At 40.0% G+C, this 14,903-nt stretch overlaps 1 protein-coding gene across 1 annotated transcript in view; it reads left to right on the top strand.

The window, feature by feature from the left end:
• Positions 1-14,903, top strand: part of rspo2 (R-spondin 2) — an 83,569-nt gene that overhangs the window by 7,712 nt on the left and 60,954 nt on the right. The window lies entirely within an intron of this gene.

Below are 14,903 nucleotides of genomic sequence, written 5' to 3'. Positions count from 1 at the left end.
TCCCAGAAGCACATCTGTGGATTTAGTTGTGACTTTGAGTCTGTATTAACTAAAAAAAAAAATGAGTAGGAGGAGAAAGTGTGTTGGATAAATGTGTTCTTGCAACAGTAGCGATTATACTCTTGAGAGGATTGTCCACTGTGATCCATTCAGTGGTTTGGGGAAGCCTCACAAGGAGATTCATGGGATCTTACCTGGGTTAAGGAGAAGAAGAACTGGACTGTTGTTTAATCTTTCAAACTTGTCTTTTCTGATAAAAATACATTTTGTCTTATTTTGCATTGGACATCAAGGTCCCAGAGTCTGGAGGAAGAATTGAGAGACACAGAATCCACATTGCTTGAAGTCCAGTATGAAGTATTAACAGTCAGTGATGGTTTGGGGCGTCTAGTCACCTGCAGGTGTCGGCTCACTGTGTTTTCTGAAGTCCACAGTCAAAAGAGCCAGCACACTGAATTCTGAAGCATGGTGCCCTCTGCCAATAAGCTCTGCGGAGATTACTCTATTTTCCAGCAGGACTTGGCAACTGCCCAAATTGTCAAAGGTTCCAAAAGCTGCTTTAGTGACTGTGTTACTGTGCTTGATTTGCTTACAAACCTTCCTGAGCGGAACCTGAGAGAATATCTATAGGAAAATGGGAAACACCAAACCCAACAATGCAGATTACCTAAAGATTACCTACAGTACAGACAGCTGTCAAAGAAACCTGGGCTTCCACTAAACCTCTGCTTTGAGCTGAAAATACCATTTTGTGCTAAAAAGGATATCATTTCATACTTTTCTGAAACGCAAAATATACCATTTTAATCACAGTTACATGAAACAGGGCTATGTACGACTTCCTTCCCTAATCCCTATCTACTAAAAGTCTATGTAGTACGGGACTATCTAGTGCCCTGGATTTTGTAAGCAATTCAGACACCAAGCTCACATCTTTTTTTTTTAAACGACAAGCATGACATCACTGATTTCACAAAGTGAAAATCTAATAAATAAGAGAATTTTACGACTATTTTTTTTAAACGCAATGCATTGTGGTCTATATTCATCTATCTAGTAGGCATTAAAGCACACTGGTTTTTCGCAGAGACTTCTGGGAAACTTCTAGGGCACTGGTTTTTGGAATTGTAGATTTGGATGCACTACAAAATGGAGAACGTACTAGATACAGTGTTCCTGCGCTTATTCGAGTTTCGGTATTCACAGAATCTTTTTCAGTAATGTGACTCCTCCAGTTCATTCCAAAAACTCAGCTGAAGACGCTTGTATGAGACTTTTGCATCCAAAGGCGGTGCTGCGGGAGAGGAGGGAAGTGGAGATGAAGTCAATTGTTCTGAATAAAAACAAATAAAACTCCAATTCCAATGTTCTTTAATAAACGTTTTACACAACATCAGAAATGTTTTAGAATGGTTTCTGATGAGTAAGGGTCAGTGACGGATAGTCTTTGGCTGTGGGGGTGGTTCTCCTGTATTCGTGGGTGTCTCCGGTCCCTAACCTCCGCGAACAAGGGGGGAATACTGTAGTACTTTGTAGTGAGTAGTGAAGGTATTTGAATCATAACCAAGAAGTTGAAACATTTTAATATGATGATTCCAATTACTATGCAAGTTTCACTTGTAGAATTGACAAAATTATACAACTTTTTTTCATTTTTTTGTAATATATATTTTTAGTTTCTTCAAAATATTACCTGCTAAACTAATGTACCAAAATGTCAGAGTGAAAATAGTTAATACATGCCATTTGGCACAAACTCCTGGTAGTTTGATAGTTTGACAAAGATAGAGTAATCTGTTTGCCTAATGTTCACTGAGCAACTGCAAAAACAAATCATCCTTTTTTTTCGGGTAAGGCCATAGTTCCAACATTTTAACTAAAAGCACATTTGGGCAAATACAGATGATATGAAAATAGTTGTTAGTATCTTAGGGTATGGTGTTAATGGTTTGACTCATGGCTGTGTCATTTCACAAACTGCATGAGCTCAATTAAGGACATATGGTGATACTGGTTTTTACATGTCCAAATGAATTGTATGTGTTGCTATTAATAAAAAAAGAAACATTTAAGTATTACAAAATCTGAAAGTGTCACTTGATTGGTGACATTTCCAAGCTAGTTGCTGATGCTTGGCTAATTCCCTCCATAATTGTGTTAATGTTAGGAACCAAACAATTACCTACCTATCTAAATATTTAAGTGCTATCACAGATGTTTTATGTGCCTTGGGTTTGACTGCTGTTCTGCCAACAACATTTTAAGAAAAAAGCACATAGTCAGATGTTATAGAAGCCAGAGAAAGTGCTAGAACACTGCCAACGCGATTCTAGTTTCATTTTTGACAGTTTGTTCTTCTTAGCCAAGAAGTGTTCACAGCAGTACAGTGATTTTTTGTTTTATTGTGGCTGTGGCTGTTTTGTTTGTTGTGGTTCAGTATATAGTTTTGGGGTTCTCTGCCTGCATGACTCTAACAGCTCCTCCTCTCACACATTTGATAAAAAGAAAGAGAAGTGTGGGAGAAATCGGCAAGCTCTGTTATGATTTGAATTCTGCACATTTTTTGTTTGGCGCTCATCAATTGTGGTGGCTGCCTTTGACTTTCTTGTATTTATTTGTGTTTCTCACTAATCTTGCTTAAGGCGATGAAACAATACTGTGGCAACGAGAAAATATGAAGACAAAGAACTCCATTAATGTTACTCAAATTCCTCTCGTCTTTTCTCTTCTTCTGACTCGCTTGCGTTACATCTTGGCTCGATCCTTCTCAACAGGACATTATTTTATTTGGACTGGGGCCAGGTCTGAGGAGCAGCAGCCTTAGCAGTGTAAACAGTTGTCACCAGCAAGATTAATCACTAATAGGTATCTCTAGATCGGGGTCAGAACCAGTTTACATGTTTACCAGTTAATGGTTTTAGAGATGGCACTGCCTTGGTGCTGTAAGTGAAGTGCAGCTGACACTGCAGGGCTGCTTAGTATCAGGAGTACCAGTGCGAGTGGATGCATATGCATGTGAGAAGCCATTTCTGAAACAACGGTATAAACTTTGAGGCCTGCGGGAGGTTTGTGAGAAAGCCAGGTTTTACTTAAACTGTTTGGACAAGAAAAAAGTCGATTCCTGTTGTTGAGTTCCAGCACCTTGGAACATTGTTTCAAACAGCAGCCAGGACCTGGCAACCTGATTTGCTGCTTGTTTGTAGCAGCAAACAGTGGCATGTAGGTGCAAGGCAGATCTTTTTGGCTCCACTGGATGATACTCTTGATGACTGCATTCCTGCTTCTTATACTTTTTCAGGCGTCTGTCGCTCTCATCAGAGTCTTGGTCCTCAATGCAATATGTATCAGCATTCCACCCAGGATATTAGTTTTGGCGCCATAAAAAAGTAAGTCACACTGATCAACACAGGGGTCACTTGCTTCTGGAGATTTGATCTTATCAAGCTGTTGATGGCAGCAATAGGAGTGATTTGGCCAACAAATCAGCCTCACAAATGAACAGCTCATTACTGAAACCATATGAAAAATTACTGTCATTTATTGATGGACTTTTGTTGTTTTTTTATGGCAATGAGAAAAAGTGAGAAAGGTTTAGGTCTTTCGTGTAAAATTTTTACAGATGTATCACATACGAATGAACCACGCAGAAAAAATGTAAATCAACGTAGAACAGGAACTGTGCGTGATAATTGCACTGTTTCTTTGCAATTAATTAGTGATTTGTGGGTCAACTACGTTATTTTAACGTGATCTGCAATGTAAAAGTTATACATCGGTGGTACATGCGTAAAAAATTTGCGAGACACATGTAGACATACGTGGAACGATTGTTAAAGGCCACAAGTTTGCGTTGGTTTCTTAAAAAATCACCCAAAAAAGCATATGATTTAAGTAATAATTGCATATAAACTACGTAAAATAAGCATAAACTGCGAAATTTTCAACCCACAAAAACTTTTGAACAGCTCATAACTAAAAGAGCGATTGGTCAAAACCCTCGACGGACATCTGCGCACATTGACAAATGAGGAATGAAGGAAACAATTATGCATCCCGTAAGTCATGAAAGGCATGGCCTTGAAGAAAATCATCCATCCGTCCTTTTACTAAACCCATGTTTTCCTGGTCATGCCCACCTAACCACAATAGGAAGAAAGCCGGGTACACTTTTATTTTGTATAAAGGTCTAACCCAGTCTGAAGAGACTTCCTGCAAAGGGTCAGGAATGCCTGAACCTGTTTTTCTGTGTAATTACTTTTACAAATTAATAATCAAACACATACAAAGATACAGATTTTGACTTATTATCAAATAAATGATTTGTAAATGAAAAACATTCAAATGGGTCTGAGCCCTAAGACACTCCTGTGTACCTTGCGCCTCAGTAATTTAGTTACATGCAGCTACAAGGGCACTGCAGGTATTTGGGTTGTAGAGAGGAAGGACGGCATCTTAAGGTGTGCCTTGCAGTTCCCTTAAGCTCGTGCGGCCAACTTAAGGGGCCTAATGAAAGTGGAACGTACCACTGTAGTGCGTGTGGTAAGTGTATTGGCAAGTGTTTATAAGGATAATGCTAATTGAACACACATTTGATGTATGGATGATGCCATCATACGGTCCCCTAATGCCGCACTCTAGTAATTAGAGAAGAGTACTGGCTCCTTACTGATATATTAGACGTATTTTAGGTGTAAAAAATCTTAAAGGACGCTTTCAATTATTTATTTATTTAGTTTTTAAATTGTGTTAAATTGAAATAATTGCCACAGCTGCACTGTTTAAAGGGATTCCCATTACTCATGTTACTAATGGAGCTTTTGAGGCATGTAGGCCTCAGGTCAAAACCAACCAACCCAAGGCTCTAGCCACAGGCTATTGCTGCACAATCTCCTTCAATCTCTGTTTTTTAAGGGTCTTTTTTTCCAGTCAGATGCCTCCAGCAACCAAAAATTGGTAAATGCTGCCATCCAGACCTTCAAGCTCCGGAAGGAACTGTTTTTTTCTATGTTTAGCCATGACATTGATGAGGCAGGAATCTATTTACAAGAGAGAGACAAAAATCTACCAATCACTGTACAGAAAAACACAACCCCACCTCAACACACTCACAACTACACTTACACCTTCGCCTTCCATGCCTGTCTTTGCTGCCCAGCTTTAAATATTTATATACATTTTAAACTCAAATTTTGTGGGTTTCAATTTACAAAAATCAGTGATACAGAATCCATCCATCATCCATCCATCCATTATTCATCCATCCATCTATCCATCATCTATCCATCCATTATCCATCCATCCATCCATCCATTATCCATCCATCCATCCATCCATCCATCCATCCATCCATCCATCCATCCATCCATCCATCATCCATCATCTATCCTTCCACCATCCATCCATCCATCCATCCATCCATCCATCCATCCACCATCCATCCATCCATCCATCCATCCATCCATCCATCCATCCATCCATCCATTATCCATTCCTCCATCATCCATTCATCCATCCATCATCCATCCATCCATCTATCCATCCATCATCCATCCATCCATCTATCCATCCATCATCCATCTATCCATCCATCATCCATCCATCCATCCATCATCCATCCATCTATCATCCATCCATCTATCATCCATCCATCTATCATCCATTCCTCCATCAATCAATCCATCATCCATCTATCCATCCATCCATCCATCTATCATCCATCATCCATCCATCCATCTATCAATCCATCATCCATCTATCCATCCATCCATTCCTCCATCATCCATTCATCCATCCATCATCCATCCATCCATCTATCCATCCATCATCCATCCATCCATCTATCCATCCATCATCCATCCATCCATCTATCAATCCATCATCCATCTATCCATCCATCCATTCCTCCATCATCCATTCATCCATCCATCAATCCATCTATCCATCCATCATCCATCCATCCATCCATCCATCCATCCATCCATCCATCCATCCATCCATCCATCCATCCATCCATCCATCTATCATCCATCCATTTATCATCCATTCCTCCATCAATCAATCCATCATCCATCCATCCATCCATCCATCTATCATCCAGCCATCATCTATCCATCAATCATCCATCCATCATCCATCCATCTATCCATCCATCCCTCAATCATCCATCCATCCTCCATCCATTCATCCATCCATCAGCTATCCATTCATCATCCATCCATCCATCCATCATCTATTCATCCATCCATCCATCCATCCATCCATCCATCCATCCATCCATCAGCTATCCATCCATCCATACCATCCATCATCTATCCATCCATCCATACCATCCATCATCTATCCATCCATCCATCCATCATCTATTAATCCATCCATCCATACATCCATCATCTATCCATCATCCATCCATCCATCATCCATTCATCCATCCATCATCCATCCATCCATCTATCCATCCATCATCCATCCATCCATCTATCCATCCATCATCCATCCATCCATCTATCAATCCATCATCCATCTATCCATCCATCCATTCCTCCATCATCCATTCATCCATCCATCAATCCATCTATCCATCCATCATCCATCCATCCATCCATCCATCCATCCATCCATCCATCCATCCATCCATCCATCCATCTATCATCCATCCATTTATCATCCATTCCTCCATCAATCAATCCATCATCCATCCATCCATCCATCCATCTATCATCCAGCCATCATCTATCCATCAATCATCCATCCATCATCCATCCATCTATCCATCCATCCCTCAATCATCCATCCATCCTCCATCCATTCATCCATCCATCAGCTATCCATTCATCATCCATCCATCCATCCATCATCTATTCATCCATCCATCCATCCATCCATCCATCCATCCATCCATCCATCAGCTATCCATCCATCCATACCATCCATCATCTATCCATCCATCCATACCATCCATCATCTATCCATCCATCCATCCATCATCTATTAATCCATCCATCCATCCATCCATCATCTATCCATCATCCATCCATCCATCCATCCATCCATCCATCCATCCATCCATCCATCCATCCATCCATCCATCATCCATCCATCCATCCATCCATCCATCCATCCATCCATCCATCTTCATCCACTTGTCTGGGACTGGGTAGTGGGGCAGACGTCTAAGCAGAGATGCCCAGACTTCCCTCACCCCTGCCACTTCCTCCAGCTCCCCTAGGGCCAAAACCCCGGTAATGGAACATGGCTTTGACACAGACATTTTTTTGTAAAACATGTGAAAATGATCCTTGCACAAAAGCGCTGAACTTGTAAAAAAAAAATCCCTCTGTACAGACAGATGAATTTTGCTCTCCCCTCTCTGACCTCCAGCCTACGAGGAAAGGAACTGTTTTTATTCATTCCAGAAACCCACGTTGTATATGCTCACATTATCTTCAGGATTTACTTTAAAACCACCGGCATCCTGTCCTTCTGTAGATCCTCAGTGAATGCTATCACTGAAAGTGTACTGATGTGGAATGAAAGCATTACACCGAACGTAACACAGACACCTGGTAAAGCTGAGGAAGACGGATTTTTCTAAAATGAAATGTGTAGTAAGAACATCAGTTGCACTTAAACTGTTCTTAAAACTTTATACATTAACATGGTTTTCAATTACCTGGTTTTATCGTGTCAGTCAAGGAAAAAATATACCTTAATGTAAAGAAAAATAAATATTACAAAAATGATTAGTTATTGATTTCACTTAAAAAAAACAACAATAAAACAAGATGAACTTCGTCAAAGGCGTGTTCAGGCGCACATACTTCTTGGTAGGTAATCAGTTATTAGAATTTGATGGGAATAGACTAGTTACTGCTAATGAAATGACTTTCATCAAGAGTGAGTGTGGACTGAGCTGTCTTCTAAAAAATATTGATTTGTTTTGTTCAACCAAACCCAATCCAAACTGCATTTTATAAAAACACCATCCATTCATTTTCTTAACCCACTGTATCCCATTTGGGGTCAGGGGTTGCTGGAGCCTGTCCTGTTGGGCAAGGGTGGGGTAAACCCTAGACTGTAGCCAGTCCATCACAGGGCACAGTATCACACCCAGGGACACTTGTTAAGGAAGCATGTTTTGGAATGTATTGTGGACTGTGGGAGGAAGCCAGAGTGCCTGAAGAAAACCCCCACATGCACAGGGAGAACTCCAAACAGAAGGGTCCCAGCCAGGATTGGAACCACTCTATTTTGGTGGAGGGATGATGATCAGGGCTTGTTTATTGTGGACAGCCATGAGCTGTTCTGCTTGGCAACCATTTTCTTTCAAATCTTAGGTTAGTTCAAAATGAAGAAATAATCTCATAAACATTGAAACTGTAGCTAAAGACAATCAAGTCAGTGACTGCGTTGGCCCAGACGGTCTGTGCGGTGAACTGAACCTGCGATGGGGCAGCTCAAGACTGAACATTAGTTTTTACACTCCTCATCGATTTGATCTTCATCAGAGGATTTTTAACCCTTGTGCTATCCTTAGATGACCCCCCCTTACATTGATGTGTTCTCCCTACCATGACAAAGGTGGATAAAGTTGGAAAGATTTCATGTAATCCATGGACACCAGTGAAGATCACAAATCATTGAAGAAAAAAGGTTCAGAGCGCTGTCTAGTGGGTCTAGATGACCCAACTCCCAATGTTAAAGTGCCTAGGATAGGATAAGAGTTACATCACACTGACGTAGTCAGAACTAGCTGGCTTTAGTTCTAAAGGCTTTAGAGGCAGGTTTGTGCCATTTGCCTCCTGCAGTGCACTCCACTTTTGACCCTGATGATTACCTCAGGTCTGCCTTTTGGCCCTGGTGGGTCAAAAAGGTTTGCGAGGTTGTATTCTTTGAAAAGATCAATGGGGCTAAACTTTGTAACAGACTTCCAGCCAGGATAGATCATGCTTGAGTCCAAATATTAGTTGTGGTTCAGGTTTGGAAGAACCTCTTCATCCAGCCGTCAGAAGTTTCATTGAGACTTCAAGAAGTGTGAGGTTGTAAATGAAGGTCAGTCCAACTTGAACCTTAATGGCTTCCTTAATTTTAGATATTGATGGAAATTTTGTTTCAGAAAAAAAATCTCACACTTACTTTTTTTTTTTTCTTAATAATTTTATGGTTGAATATTTGTAGCAGTCATCTGTTCATCTTTTTCTTCTTTATTTTAGTCAAACTAATTTGACTTCAGGCCTGCACAATAGGAAGCAAATTCATGGTCATTGCCATATCAGCCTATGGTTGGTTACCTTAAATGTTTACAACAATCTTATGGCAGTTTGAAGTATTTTAACAAATCAAATACATTCCTTTACACATTTGACCAATCGGATGGACCCCTTCACGTCTCCGACCGATCGAATGATGCCCTTTTATGTTAGCCTCCTGTGTAGACGAGGGCCATTTGGAGTTTTCCTTATGCTGACTTTTATTTCAATGAAACTGTTGCAGTGAAATGGAAGTTATTTATTAGTTGTTTGTTGTTTTGCTATTTGTTCATGTCATATAAAATCGCACATCGCAAGTTGTCCTCATACTGTCCAGCCCTATTTGACTCTATTGTTGGTCAGAAAGAAGTCTCAAAACAGCGTGAAGCTGACAGTAAGAAGCATCTTTGATACGAACGTTCCCATCTGGAACCCCAGAGATGCTGTGCTTTCTGGCCAGTGGAAAGCTCTGTTGTTTTTAAAATGCGTGAGCTGAAAGTGGAGATGATTTCAGTCAGGGTGATGACAAACGCAGAGGGTGTTGGGGAGGTAGTCCTGCTGCAATGCTACATGCGGTGCAACTATTCCAAGCACGCCTTCCGACTAAACTGATCCTCATCTCTGATGCTGTTAGTCCCTCCCTCTTAAAAGAGCGTAGTTTAGCATGCGTGCATGTGCATGGCTGAGTGAATTACTAGAGGAACTGCCCATTGAGTAAAGGTGTGAAAATTAGGTGTGAGGTTTATGTGTGATAAATTACCACCATGTGGTCTGAATAGGAGCCACTCCACCTTTTCTTTCACCCACCTTTTTCCTCTTAGCTGTTTCTTCCCTCCCTTCAGAGGGCAAAACACATTTCTCCCACAGCTTGAGTGAATTTGAGGGAGTGTAAATAGTAAAATATTCTCATTCTGCATGGTTCTCCCTCTTTTGGGAGCCATTTCAATCTTTCACTTTGATTACTGTCAATGCAAGAATCTTTACTTTCTTCCCTTCTTAAGTTTGTTTTTGGCAGGTTTTGATCAATTGATGTAAAAATATTAGTATTTAATTTAACTATCTGTATTTTCAGGAACATTTGCATTTCGCTGCATATTTTTTGTTACATTAAAATCCTGGAATTTGCCAACGACATCGAGCATTATAAAAAAAGAAAGAAACTGCAGAATTTTGCAACACCTCCTCGAAAGTTGAACTAATTATTTCCAAATGTGTTATGCATCACCTTTAAACTCTGAAAAAAACAAAAAAGCTATAGAATGATTTATGATACTTCTTACAGTTTAGCTGCTAACACTGAAAGCTTTTGGCACAAACTTGTAAAAAAAAAAAACAACAGGATTTATCATGTACTGGTTCAAGTAATCCTGCAGATATTTAAAGTCTTTTTACTTTTGCCTGCAGACGAAATATTTTATATCAGCTTGAGCTATAAAGTCCCAGTGCATAAATGAAGCTCCTGCTGCATTTCTTACTATTAGATGTTGTATTTCTAAAGCAAGACTGTCAAGTCGAGCAAGACTGAATTGCTAAGAACCAAAGTTTTCAAACATGACGCCGGGAAAGTGGAATAAGATGGATGAACCAAAGTTAGGGAGAAACAGAAGCCACATGCGTTGAAGATGATAAAGTCCATCCTGGTGAATCATAGATAATCTCCTGTGGTGTTTCCATGCTTGAGAGACATAAAACTGGTTTTATCTGCTCTCTTCAGCAGAAGTCTGAAAGGACGCTGACTGATGATGAGGAGGATGGAACATGTCATTGGAGCTCGGTAGCATGGGATGTGTCTTCTGCATTACTTTAACTATTTCTCAAAAGTTGTGTATATTATCATCAAAAACTAAAAATGACCCGTGAATGCAGCATCCTTCACAACTAAAGTACCTGGATTATGGCATTGCTTTATTTGAGTAAATAGTTTAAAAATAGTGACCCAGAAGATGAAGATTTATTCTGTTTTTTTTGTTTTTTTTAATGAACTAAACTATAAAAACACTTTATGGGTCTTTAAACCACAATGAAGCAGCATTGATGTCACTCCAGGACCACTTCAAGCTCTGTATTTCTCTCTTTCCATAGCAGTAACTTGATTGTTATGGATATAGGCTTGAATAAGTGTCATCAGGAGAAAAGGTTCAATTCTGCATGTTGCACTGTGAGGTCAAGCCAGCTTAGTTTTATTTATAGTTTCCAGACAAAAACTTACAAGTTTTTTTTTGTTGCTTAAAGTAAAAGTGCATTCAGTTGCACAGTGGGATTCGTCCTGCAGGATGTTGTTTACCGTTCGGCTTGTCCCTTCAGGGGACACAACAGCCAATCTGCTTTCACTGGATCACACAGGTGGTTCAGCAGAGATTTTTATGCTGGATTCCCTGCCTGTCCTGTCACAACCCTGTACTTCCTCTGGGCTGGGGACCGGCACAGGGGGACCCAGACTGAGGCCCCCTTGTGGCTTCATAGTTAGGCAGTAGCAGCATATAAATTATTTCTACTCTGCACAAATCTCTGCTTTTTTTTTGCCATCAAAAGGCATCAAGGACTTTAATAATCTTCTGCTAATGTAGACATCTAGGCATGAGGTAAGAAGAATGCAGTATATCACAGAGCTTCCTGGGTCTTGTGTGCTGCTGCTGCATCTTTTGGCAGCATATGTAAGGCACACTGCTTGTGTTAATATTAGATTAAAGGAGCAGGTTGTGCATCCACAGCTGTTACTGTAAACCAAATGATCCACGTTTCCGTGTCAGCAAACCGCAAACAACATGTTTTTACATGCTAAGTCAGGTTGAGCATAGATGCACAGGCGCTTTTTTGTTTACTACTACAGGCTGAGACCTTTTAAGGAAAGAAGAAACCATTGTGGATAAATTTTCCACGTCAGGGACAAACTCTATCCCTGCGTCTTTGTTAAGGTAAAATTCCAGTTTTTTTAAAATAATCTTTTTGGAGCCAAAGCAAGTCAAACAAATATTTCTGTCATGTGACAGGAATGCAGGGATAAATGCTATTTTCTTATTAAAGTCTCACTTCGATCATCTTTTAATCTATTGTGAAATCGTTCCCAGTGGTCCTTTTATTATGGTCATATACTTTTTAGCCAAAATGTAAAAAACTGTCTTTTTCTAAGACATAGTTTCTACTGAGCTGCAGTTCACTAGAGATGAACCTGAGTTGTGGATGGGACTGTTGGTACCCCCCCTTCCCTTCCCCATTGAGGAGGGGAGCAGGGAGCCTGTGGGCCGTCCAGCGTGTTTTCGACATTAGCTCTTTTTCAACTGCATTTTTTTCCATCTGCTCCTGATTCACAACGATTTGAATGAAGAAATACTCAGAAATGCCATTTTTGGCATAACTTTCTTTACATGTGTCCTCTGTCATCAAAAAAGTGCCACAAGAAAATGATTAAAAGACCCAAAACTCTATTTTCACCTGGCCGGGTCTTTCAGACATGAAGTTCACAGTCATCTGTCAGTTTCAGCTTTAAGAAAAAGCATTTCCAGCTCTCTTTAAGCCCCCTTGTGTTCACCTCAGATGGGATTTTGGCGTGGGTTTGGTGTGCTGTCATTAAGAACGTCGATTTCTTCTCCGTGACTCCTCAGAGTTAGCCAAAGCGCTGAATCGGAAGTGGGACGAGGGCTTTTCATGAGGCTGAGATGTCACAGCTTAACATTGCTTACAGTCATTGACATGTTTTCTGATTGATTTATTTGATGCATGTGTATAATTGCAGGCGAGCTTTTCAAAAAATAAAAGATTTGGATCTTAAAACAAAGAGCTTATGTATAGAAAAAATGCTTTAAAGAATAAACAACAGACTTCTGTATGCTAATGTGTCTGCATGTCTGTGCACAGCATGCTGCACCCACAAGACAGGGGACCAACACCAAAGATAGCTGCATCAATCATCTTATCAGAGTAAACCAGCCTAAAGATTCATTTGGCCTTGTTTTTGATGCAGAGGTGCTATTAAAAATGAACATAGATAATTTATCCCAAAGAGCGCTGTGTGAACATTGGAGGTGAAATGAAACCATCCCGTGTTGTCTTTTATGCTCTATGTCTTTGTATGAGCAATCAAAAACATGTAAAAAATTCAAATCTTTTTAGGATTTTAAGCACAATTTTGAAACATCTGTGTAAGTTTTTTTTTTTAGAAGCAACAGTTATAAAAGCTTTGTCGTTTTCTTTGAGAATAGAATAAAATGGAAAGAAAAGTATAATGACGTTGCATTAATTAGCTGTGACTTAAGAACTTTTTTACAAACCAGGAATAAAAGTGGAAAAACTTGGTGAGGAAACTTTAAAAGGTGCAACCCACAAACTCAGCCATGCTGCTCGGCCACTAATGCCCACTCCTTTTAAATGTGGCCCAATTCTAACAGTAAAGGATTCATTGTCAAAGAGACATGTTAACAATGCAAGATGACCTCAGGAAAAATGAACTCTCTCATGTTTGGACAACAGAAAAAATGTAATTTAGCATTTTGCTATTTGACTGCTATACATTTAGCCATAAAAAAATAAAATCAACGCAAGCTTCTTCACAGTTTGGATGTGTTTATAATGTGTGAATAGGTGCACATCAGTCAGTTCTCTTCTTTTATTTCATAAATGTGTCTTCTTAGCAACTACGTAGCTACATGAGCAAAGTTGGTACAGGCTTTTATTGACCTGTCACGCAGGATTAAAATGTTATCTTATATGGATGACTGCTCTTTGCCCCCTAAAAACAGGTCTAGTTTTCATAGGTCAGTTCAGGTCATCTTTCTGTGCCACAACACTGTTCTTTCCGTGTGGACTTTCATTTTTGGCAACAGATGTTGTTCTTTGTTGTGACTTTTCCAGTAGCCTGTTTGCAGCATGACTGCCTGTTTTACCCATTTGGCACTCCATTTACCATCGCCCTTTCAAGTGACGGTACCAGTCGGTGCACTTCCCACCCTGGCCGGCGTGTCACAGGGACTTTTTGGCTCAGTTAATATGTCTGACAGCGAATGTGTTTTCTCAGTTTCATGTTGCAAAATCATTAAAAGCAGCACGACTTTCCTAAATTATAAACATGTGCTTACACAATGATCTGTTAACGCAAAACTGGAAAGAGAACTTAGATCCCAAAACCTGACTATTTCCAGCTGGAAAAGAGCTGGAGGCCAGTGCAGCATATTTTCTACAAAACTGGAGGAGAAATATGCCCTCAAATACCATCTACACTTTCTTTTCTTCACCCCCTTTGCTATTTCTTTTTAATTTTAAAGCCAAATAAGACCTGCAGATTTATGGCAGATGAAGTCAAGGGCCAGAAGAGTAGGCGGTTTCTGTCATTTACCATGTACCAGCTTGTGATAATCTGGTGCAGAAAGGTTAGAGTGGCTGTTAAATCTATAGAGAATCTGTCTAGAGAGTGTGGTAGTGTGAGAAGTTGGAGAAAGTGTCTGTTTTGCTGGCTTTCCTGTACCGTATCTGCCAGTCTCCCTCCTAAACTTTCTCCATTTTTGTCTGTGTGGAACAACAGTAAACTTGCGCCATCATTTAAGTAAATAGGTGCGCCGTACGATAAACGGTGGTCGTCGCTGTGCCACGAGGCAAGCCTACAATTCATTTGGTGACTGTGATGCTTTCCACTGGAGATCAAAATTCATTCTGACTTGTTGTTCC

This window comes from Oryzias latipes, chromosome 16, assembly GCF_053564925.1.
Source record: "Oryzias latipes strain Hd-rR chromosome 16, Olatipes_Hd-rR_3.1".
Classification (NCBI taxonomy): Eukaryota; Metazoa; Chordata; class Actinopteri; order Beloniformes; family Adrianichthyidae; genus Oryzias; species Oryzias latipes.
The sequence above is the reverse complement of the archived record's forward strand: the minus strand, read 5'-3'. Positions and strand labels throughout refer to the sequence as shown.